Below are 10,481 nucleotides of genomic sequence, written 5' to 3'. Positions count from 1 at the left end.
AATATCGAAGTGCTTTGCTGCATGCTTATTGCTGTCTTCCTTCTCCCTGCTGTCCCAGGGCTCCTGGCTGTGGTGCTGCAGCACTTCGCCACTCTGTAGGAGTCCTTGGCGTGACTTGTGAGAAGAAGGGGAGGCTGGCTTTTCTGAGCTCAGCTTAGGTGCTCCTGGAAGCTCTTGCTCTGAGCCAGACACGAGGCTGTACCAGGCTGCTCCACCCAGGCCCTGCCAGGAAAGCCTTTCCCAGCAAATCACCTTCAAGGTGTGATATAAATATTGCATGGAAGCCGGGATGGGACGGGGGGTGGGGTGGGGTGAGGGGTGGGGGGTGTAGGCTCACAAGGCGCACATCACCTCTGCTTAGAAACAAAGCAAGTGGGGAGACCTACCCAAGGTGATCTGAACAAGGACCGCCCACCGCCACCCCTACCCTTCCTTTCCCCTTCTTTTTCTCTCTCTCTCGCCCTCCCCCCCCTTCCCCTGCTTTCCTCCTCTTTATTTTGTGCATAAAAGCAATCTTCAAGCATTCCTAGCCGATAATCTCAGTGTATCCGGTTCAACTAAGCCTGAGGTGGGAGGATTTGACAAGCCTAGGCCCAAGGGCCACAGTCTTCGCCTCGTCAGCCCCACCTCTGGGCTGCTTGCTCCCAAGCTCACACTGTTCCTTGTCTGGGGCTGGAGCCCAGGCAGTGGGCTAGGGCTGCGAATGCCTTGAGAGATGGAACTCGGGGGTCACATGTGAAGCCCCACATTCTATTTGGAAGAATCATGTCAAAGTCTAGAAAATTGGTATTTTTGGGTTTTTGTTTGTTTGTTTTTTTTTTTTTTTTGAAGGGGGGCGGTGTTCTTTTCTTTCTTTCTTTTGTTTTTTGTTTTGTTTTGTTTTAGTTTTTGTTCTTTGTGACAAAGTTTCTCTGTGTAACAGCTCTGGCTGTCCTGGGGGGGCTGTGTTTTATAGTGGTCTCAGCTATAAGATTTCTGGGAAAGACAGACTCTCAGTATATAAAATATGAAAATTTCAAAGTCAACATTCCCAATGCCCAAGGACACTTTAGAACTATGAAAACGTCATGTAGGTTGATTATGTTGTTATGAAATAAATTGTACTGAGCAGTTAGTTGTGAGAGGGCATTTTATGTTCCATTTTTATTTCCACACGAGGTTTATTTTTTTTCTCTGACGTTTTATTATAATGTCTTCCTACAAAAGGTAAAGTGCTTGGGAAGTTAATTTAAACCACCCTGACTCTGTGTGTGTGTTAATATTTGTTTAAGCTTTTATTGACCTTGTCAAGCCAGTGTGCAGAAATGCAGCAGAAAAGCCTTTTTTCCTTTGGTGGTGCCTGCCCATTAATACTAGGTGGTGACAACAAGATTCACACACACTTCAGATGGGGGATTATTCCGGGTTTTCAAGGAAATTTGAGCCACCTGTTTCAGAACCCTCTTACTGACTTAGTGGGATGATGGAGGGTGTCTCTCCACTCAGCTGTCACTCAGGGTTCCAGCTCCTTGGTCTCCTTCCGGGCTGGCAGGGCCCTGCAGGCAGGAGCAATTTGCTGCATTAGTGGAGACCTGAGCTCTGAGTTGCTCCTGGCATCCCCACCCCCAGGCTTGTGGCTTGGCCTCAGCCTGAGCCAGTCAAGCAGCTGCCTTCTATCTGCACGAAGGGAACTTTCCAGACCCGCAGCAGGCTGGCTTCCCCTGGGTTTGGGCTGTCCTCTCTGAGCTGTTTATCATGGACGGCAGACCAACATGGGATCACCTTTGAGGAAGTGAGCTGTGAGAGCCAATTGTGCGGCCTACGTGTCGGGGAGCCACGCTGCCCACAAAATTTGGCCAAGGGGAAAAATAGAAAGTTAACATTTTCCAGCAGGCTGGGGAGTTGACTGAGTATTTCGGGAGCTCAGGGTTTTGGTAACACGGTCCTTTTGGGGGTGAGGCATAAAAGGGGGCCAAAGGTAGAGAACCTGTCGGAGCTTTATAAGCATCTCTTGGGAGCTGGTTCCCAATATAAATACATACTCTTAGGCCTTAATGCAGACCTGTGGAATCTGCAGCTCTAGGTTGTGGCCCATCAGGAGGTCCTTAAGAAAGCCATGGCTTGGGGGCCACTCTAAGAAGTAGGCCAGTCAGAAGGGAAATCATTCACTGGGGAAACCGAGGCCTGAGGTGGGAAGGTAGGGAGAGTAACTCATCACCAATTGTTTGTGGCAGAACTCAGACACAGATATGTTCCGTCAAGCTGGTTCCAGCATCTTCCAGCATGATTCAGAGGATCATGATTGTTGCCTCCCGTCAGGTGTCACAGTTGATACAGCTCTCCTGTCCCCTGCTCCCTGCAGTGCCTGGGCTCTAGTCCCCTCACAAGAGGCACGCTGAGCACCCAAAGGCAAGGCTTCTGCTCACAGAAATCCTCGGCCTCTGCTGGCATAAAAGTTGTGCGCCACCATGCCTGGCTAGACTCAGATCTTATTCATTAATCTCGTGGGGGATCTGAGCCAGTTGATGTCAACTTTCTCACTTCTGTTTGTTTGTTTGTTTGTTTGTTTGTTTGAGAGAGGGTTTCTCTGTGTAGCCTTGGCTGTCCTGGACTTGCCTTGTAGACCAGGCTGGCCTTGAACTCACAGCGATCCACCTGCCTCTGCCTCCCAAGTGCTGGGATTAAAGGCATGCGCCACCACACCCAGCTACTTTCTCACTTCTTAGCTACCTTAAATTTTCAAGATGTAAAAATATCCCACCTTTTAAGATTGGTGATTTTAGTTTGTCGGGAGAAATTGCTATTTTAAATTAGTGTCCACAGGAGCTAGGAGATAGCCGAGTGGGTAAATGCTCACTGCACAAACACAAGGACCCAAGTCTGGAATCACTGTGACCCACGTCAAAGCTGAGCACAGCAGTGCGGATCTGCAACCCCCATCCAGTGAGGGTTGGGAAGAGATCGGGGGATGGATCCCTGAGGCTTCCTAGCCAGCCAGACTAGGCAATCCATGAGCCCAGAGTCACTTGAAGAGACCGTGTCTTAAGAAATAAGATAGGGGCAGGGGCTACTGGAGAGATGGCTCAGAGGTTAAGAACATTAGTTACTCTTCCAGAGGACACAGGTTCAATTCCTAGCACCCACATGGCAGCTCACAACTCCAGTCCCAAAGGATCTGATGCCCTCTTCTGACCTCCACAGGTATTGCATGCATGTGGTACAGAAACATACATCCTAGCAAGCACTAATACATAAAAATAAATAAATAAAATTGCCAGGTGTGGTGGCACATGCCTTTAATCTCAGCACTCAGGAGGCAGAGGCAGGTGGATCTCTGTGACTTCAAGGCCAGCCTGGTCTACAAAGTGAGTCCAGGATAGTCAGGACTGCACACAGAAAGCCTGTCTCAAAAAACCAAAATAACAACAACAACAATAACAGCAATAATAATTAAAATATATGTCAGGTTTGGTGACACACACCTTTAGCCCCACCACTAGGGAGGCAGAGACAGGCAGATCTCTGTTAGTTTGAAGTCAGTCTGGTCTATATAGTGAGCACCAGGACAGCCAAGGCTATGTAGAGAGATTCTGTCACAAAAAAATACAAATAAATAAAATAATAAATAATAACAAGAGGGAAAGTGATAGAGGAAGACACCCACAACAGTTGGTCTCTGGCCTACATACATACATGTATCGGCACAGGTACTGCACATGCATGTGTGCGCGCGCACACACACCATATAACATGTGGAAAATAAAATAAAATCTGACAAATCAGATTCAACCCACAGGACGCTGAGGCCCAGTTTGTCCCTTGATCTGTGACAGCACTGGACTGAGCTTGCTTGGGTCTGGTTAGCTCTTCAGCGAAGACCCTTGTGTTGATCTCTGAACTCTTGCAATGGAAATTGAATCCAGTTTGCATCAGGTGGCAGGACCAGAGCTCAGCTGCAGTTGTATGTGGAGCTGGCTTGTGTGGCAAGCTGAAGCTGGCCTTGCCAACACATGCTGCTCCACAGTGGCATCTGTCTGTGACTGTAGTGTGGGCCAGAACCACTTCTAGAAGCCGGAAGTGCTGCGTGTGTCTAGGTCAGAGTATGCACTGGCAACCCATCCTGCCATGTGACGGCTCTCCCTTCTAGTATGTGCTGGGCGGAGTCACCCCAACATGAATCATAGGTTGTTTGGTTTGGTTTGGTTTTTTGGTTTTTTGAGACAGGATTTCTCTTGTAGTCTTGGCTGTCCTGGACTTTGCTTTGTAGGCCTTGAACTCACAGAGATCCACCTGCCTCTGCCTCCAGAGTGCTGGGATTAAAGGCGTGCGCCACCACACTGGGCTTCATGGGTCTTTTTTTTTTTTTTTTTTTTTTTTTGAGACAGTATTTCTCTGTGTAGCCTTGGCTGTCCTGGACTTGCTTTGTAGACCAGGCTGGCCTCGAACTCACAGCGATCCACCTGCCTCTGCCTCCTGAGTGCTGGGATTAAAGACATGCGCCACCACTGCTTGGCATGAGAGATCTCTTTGTACCCCTTAACATCTCTTCCAGCTCAGCACCCACATATTTCCTGCACTATTCCTTCCTTAAAACAGCCCCTGGTGGTGGTGGTGGTGGTGATGATGATGGTGGTGATGATGGTGATGGTGATGATGATGACAGTGACTAATAATAGTGAAGAACAATAGAAGCTAGAACATTTCCTCCCACCTAGAGCACCATCTGTTCTCCTTGCCTTTTCTTTCCTTTTTTTCCCCGTTTTTTGAGACAAGGTCTCTCTGTGTAGCCTTGGCTGTCCTGGAATTGCTTTGTAGACCAGGCTGTCCTTGAACTCACAACGATCCACCTGCCTCTGCCTCCTGCGTGCTGGGATTAAAGGCGTGCGCCACCACGCCCGGCTCCTTGCCTTTTCTGATGTCACTTTCCCTTTAGCTTTATTTCTCCTCCTCCTCCTTCCCTGCATCCATTAGCTCCTATTTTTCTCCAAGTCTTTGAAGCAATTACACCCACAATGAAATAGTCAATTTAGTACTGTCTGTCCCTTTTCTCTGTTGATGTGTCTTGTCTTCCTGGCTTGTCTTTATTTAACTTGAAGGGAGGAGCCTCTCTGCTTCATTTTCTCCCCGGAAGGGTCTTCTTAATATCGAGAGCCTCAAACCAGCCACCAAAGCGCCCACTGTTGCTAATGGACGCAGCTGTGCCTGGCATCCTGCAACTTTCTCATCTTATCTTACGTCTTTTTTTCCATTCAGTCACGATTTCCATAACTAGACACTGAGGCCTCAAAGGAGCCTCTGTCTTCTAGAAGCTTTTGGGGAGACGGGTTAGCCTCTGGTCCAGCTGACATCTCATTGTGGGTGTTGTCCGGTGTTGTGAAGGGAAGGGGGGGGGGGTGTTGCAGCAGCAGGGATGGGCCTGGAGCTTGATCTGGATGGGGGCAGAAATCAAGATAGGAATTACTCCAGGGGAGAGATTTTCCAGGAGGCTTGTCCCCTGGGACTGAGCAGGATGTCTCAGACTATCGGGACCGGGGCTGGGAAGATGGCTCAGTCGACATGAGTTTGGATCCCGGAAGCCATGTAATAGCAGAAGTCTGTAGTGCCAGCACTCCTACAGAAAGATGGGAGGCAGAGGAGCTGCAGGAGCTGGAAGGCAGCTAGCCTGGTGTATGCAGCAGTGAACAACAGAAGACCGTCTCACACAAGCTGGAAGGTAAGGACCAACACTCAAAGTTGTCTTCTGCCTTCCACAAATGTGCCCTGGTGCACACACTCTCAACACACACACACACACACACACACAAATGCATGAGTACACATGTGTGCTCCTGCAGCACACATATACAAAGATTTAAAAAGAGGGAGCACTCAAAACAAGATGAAATGGCTAGAGGACCAGGCAGTGGGGCACTGAGCAGCCAGCCCATGGACTTGCCTGGGCGAGTTGTGCATTTTGGTCTCTGCAGCAGCTGCTGTATTCATCTCAACAGACACCAGAGAAAGCTGAGGTTCTAAATAACCAGGGAACTCAACTAGGGTTACTTAGTTCCTCAGTGTCGAAGCAATAGCCAGTATGGCCCAACACAGCCAGCACCTGCTGCATGGTGGCTGGCAGCCCCACCACCATCTACCCCGTCATCCTTTGAAAGTTTCCACAGGCTGTTTGGAAAGCGCCCCTAAGAGGAGCAGCAGTCCGAGGCTCTCCCAGTACTGGTCTAGTTTGGTGTGGTGCAGACATTTGCCATTCAGATACCTTGACCAGGTTTGTTGGCACCACTGCCTTAGAACTGTTTGGCACATACCTGTAGTGCCAGCAGTTTCGAGGAAGAGACAGAAGTGTCAGGAGTTCGAGGCCAGCCTCTGCTACAGGAGACTGTTTCAAAAATAAAAATAAAAGTTGCAGATGGCTTGCAGCTTACACTGGCACCTCTTTCCTGGACAGCTAAAAAACTTTCTAGGTTTGTTTTGCCTCAGACCAGAATTGGAGCTAAGGCAGGAGACTGGCTTACCATGGGTACAGTGTCTGCCATCTTTGGTTGGGCCCCTCTTGGTCCCAAAGCCAAGGTACCATGTCCTAGCTCTTCTGGAGACAGACAGTGTTTGGGAATCTGTGAAAGTCCCCTTTGTCTCAGACCTTCCAGTATCACCACACCCCAGGTGACCTTTCTGAAGCTGCTTCCTGGGGGGGGGAAGGGGGGGGGAGGCTCAGCCTTTGCAAGCCCAGCCCCTAAAAGGCTTCTTCCCCAAACATTAAAATTACTACCTACTCCAGATGCTGGTAGGTGGCAGTGACACTTCCTTGAGGCTGCAGGCCAGGTGGTCCCTCAGGGTGAGAGCTGCAGGGGCCAAATGGAAGCGCCTTTTGGCTCCTTGAGGTACTCCATCATGCTGGGAGGTGAGCCCTTTTATTTCCAGAGTCTTCGTAGTGGGAAGGTTTATTTTTTCCATAATTGAGAAGGAGACTAAGAGTGTCTAGGCCAGTGGAGAGTGACAACAGGGGAAAAAAAAAAACAACAAAAAACCCCACAACTCTTCCTCTCATTACCTTCATGTCACAGAAGGGCCACTGTTTACAAGGTCCTGGGTTTGCTACTATCACCAGAGGCCTTTCCTTGCTTAGGATGACTTTCTCATGGACCTTGACCAAACACATTCCTTGCAGGGAGAGTGTACCCAGCCATCCAGTTTTTGCTCAAGACTCCTCTAGACCCTGAGAAGAGACTTAGCACTCAGCACCTGACCCAAGGCATGGAGGACCTGTCAATATCCCCCTAGTACAGAGTCCAAAGAGTCAGGAAACCCTTGACTTACCAGTCCTGAGGAGATTTGTGTGGGCTCTCTGCGGCTAGTTAGCTACCCATTCCTGCCTTCCCCCTTTATTTTACACACTTTACTTGTGCCAGGTTCCAGGACACAGACACACACACACACACACACACACACACACACACACACACACACAGCAGTGCCGTCACCTCACCTTGACTCTCTGCCTTCTTCATGTCTGCTCATCTCCCGTCATTGCCTGTATCTTCTCTCCTCTTTGCCACAATCTGTACCCAGCTGCCTGTGACCTGTATCTACCTCTGTAACATATCCCATAAATGCCTAGCACATTAATTTTCCTAACAACAATTACTACCTTCACTAAGGACTTAATCATCACAGTTGGCATTTGGTGAGCTGGTTCTATGACTCAAATGCCCCAGAAGATTATATCGAGGTCTCCAGTATTACCGCCATGTTGTACTTGAGGAAACAAGTTGCAGAATTTGCCCAGAGTCATGCATCTAATAAGTGGCAGGATTTTAACATAACCAGTCTGAAGACTTAGAGTATGTGGTTATCATTAACTGGACCTGAAACTCAGCTTTTTTTTTTTTTTTTTTAAGATTTATTTATTTACTATTTTGTATACAGTGCTCTGTCTGCATGTACACCTGCAGGCCAGAAGAGGGCATCGGATCTCAGGATAGATGGTTGTGAGCCACCATGTGGTTGCTGGGAATTGAACGCAGGACCTCTGGAAGAGCAGTCAGTGCTCTTAACTGCAGAGCCAGCTCTCCAGCCCTCAGCTTTTTGAACACTGATCAGAAAGAAAGTGCAGGCCAGGCAGGCGTGCATTTGAACCAGAAGATGAACTCTCTCCGGCAGTCCTGGTCTCAGCAAGGGTCACCTACGAAGACTGAGTAAGACAAGGGCAGAAATGACCCCTGCAGATGCCATCAGACTACAAGCCATGGACAACACAGGAAGAAAGCTTAAAAATTCACATCTGGCTTGGGAGACCCAGCCAGGAGCTATCCCAGGAAGGTGAGCGGATGAGGGGTGTCTGGGAAGAAATGACAGCACTGGTGGCAGGATCCTGACAGAAAGATGACAGGAAGAGAACAAAGACAGTTCCTCTGAGATCCGGGGCCTTTAGAATAAAGGGAACAAAGGCAGGACCAAGGTCAAAAGATCCTGACTGTGAGTCACCAGTGTTGCAGGTCTGCATGTTGTCTGTAAGAGTAGTTTATGGGTATGGTGGGACACTGGTGTGGGAGGCAGAGGTGGGAAGATCTCTGTGAGTTTGAAGACTTCTAGGCTACACAGTGAGACCCTTTTCCCAAACAAACAAACACCAACATAAAAGTGGATTCTTGGGGCTGGCACTGTAGCTCAGTGGTAGAGCACTGGCCCAGCATGTTCAACCCACTGGGTTTAGGTCCTACATGTAGTACTACAAGAAAAAGAAACAAAAATTTTAAATGATTAATAAAATTCCAATGTAATATGCTTAGAAAATCAGAGCCTATGTAAAACAAAACAATACAAAACAAAACAAACAACAACAACAATAGCAACAAAACAAAACAGAAATCAAAAACCACAACTCAAGCCGGGCGTGGTGGCGCACGCCTTTAATCCCAGCACTTGGGAGGCAGAGGCAGGCGGATCGCTGTGAGTTCGAGGCCAGCCTGGTCTACAAAGCGAGTCCAGGACAGCCAAGGCTACACAGAGAAACCCTGTCTCAAAAAACCAAAAAAAAAAAAAAAAAAACCAAAAAAAAAAAAAAAAAAAACCAAACAAACCACAACTCATAATGAACAAAATTTTAAACTAAAAGAAGCCACATGCCTGTGCTAGAGCCTGAAGCAGAAGGAAAATTCAACAACATTGATCATTTGCTTGTTTATTTACTAATTTATTTTCAAGACAGGGTTTCTCTGTGTAGCCTTGGCTGTCCTGGACTCGCTTTGTAGACCAGGCTGGCCTAGAACTCAGATCAGTCCACCTGCCTCTGCCTCCGGGAGTGCTGGGATTAATGGCGTAAGCCACTACTGTCCATGTTTTTTGTTTGTTTGTTTGTTTGTTTTTCTCTTGGGTGTAAGACAACAAACCTGGAAGTCGCTAGCTCAGGGAAGCATGGGAGGGGCACCTCAGAGAGAAAGAGAGTCAGAGATAGAGACAGCAAGGTGGGGAGGCAAGGAGGGGGGGTAAGAGCATGAGAGGGAGAAAGAGATGAGAGAAAGAGAGAGAGAGAGAGAGAGAGAGAGAGAGAGAGAGAGAGGAGAGAGAGAGATGGATGATGGGTTTGCCCTTTTATTTACTGTGCAGCTAGTCCATCTAGTAGCAGGCAAATAATGATGTCATAAATTGCTAGGCAGATTGAGGGGCAGTAAACTAACCCTAGTGCTTCCTGCTCTGCAGGTTAAAAGGCACCAAGAGCTGAGGCGGTATGCAAACACACACACACACACACACACACACACACACACACACACACACACACACAGAACAATGAAGAAAAGTTTCACTCTGCTAAAAGTCGTCTGAGAGGATGGAGAGCTGGCTCAAAAGTTTGGAGCACTTAATGTTCTTGCAAAGGACCCAGGCTTGACTCCTAGTACCCACCTGGCAGCACACAACCACCTACACCTCCCATGCCAGAGAATTTGACTCCCTCTTCAATCTTCTTTGAACAACAGACACTCAAATGGACAACATACATCATACATGTAGACACATATAAAGTACAAATAAATCTTTTATCAAAGATCTCAGCTGGGTGGTGGTGGTGCATGCCTATAATCCCAGCATTTGAGAGGCAGAGGCAGGAGGATCTCTGTGAGTTCGAGGCCAGCCTGGTCTACAAAGTGAGTCCAGGACTGCCAGGGCTACACAGGGAAACCCTGTCTGGAAAAATAAAAACAAAACAAAATATTCTCATAGCTGTACCTGGCTACCGCCTCTTTCCTCCTCCACTGTCATTCCTGGTGAGAGATAGTTTTCCAATCAGAATTATTTGTATTTAGCTCTTGGAGTCTTTCCTAGCCTGATTATAAACTTCTCTGCTGGCCTCACCTGTACTCTATCCATACCTCATGGCTGATAGAAGTAGCCTGAGACCTGCCCTGGTCTCTCCCACCCTGGAAGCCAAGATCTAGCAAGGCCTGTCCGTCTCCCTGATGTGGACATCCTCCTGTGAGTGCCCTTCTCCTTGTGACTTCAGGCCCAGT

At 48.2% G+C, this 10,481-nt stretch overlaps 1 long non-coding RNA gene across 1 annotated transcript; it reads left to right on the top strand.

Moving 5' to 3' along the window:
- The first annotated feature begins 7,936 nt into the window (after positions 1–7,936).
- Positions 7,937–10,152, top strand: LOC311596674. Its single transcript, XR_014778924.1, has 2 exons — positions 7,937–8,292; positions 9,673–10,152. It is a non-coding gene; the product is annotated as an uncharacterized lncRNA (long non-coding RNA).
- The last annotated feature ends 329 nt before the right edge of the window (positions 10,153–10,481 follow it).

Source organism: Acomys minous, assembly GCF_964271855.1.
Source record: "Acomys minous genome assembly, chromosome: 4".
In the NCBI taxonomy this organism is placed as follows: Eukaryota; Metazoa; Chordata; class Mammalia; order Rodentia; family Muridae; genus Acomys; species Acomys minous.
The sequence above is the reverse complement of the archived record's forward strand: the minus strand, read 5'-3'. Positions and strand labels throughout refer to the sequence as shown.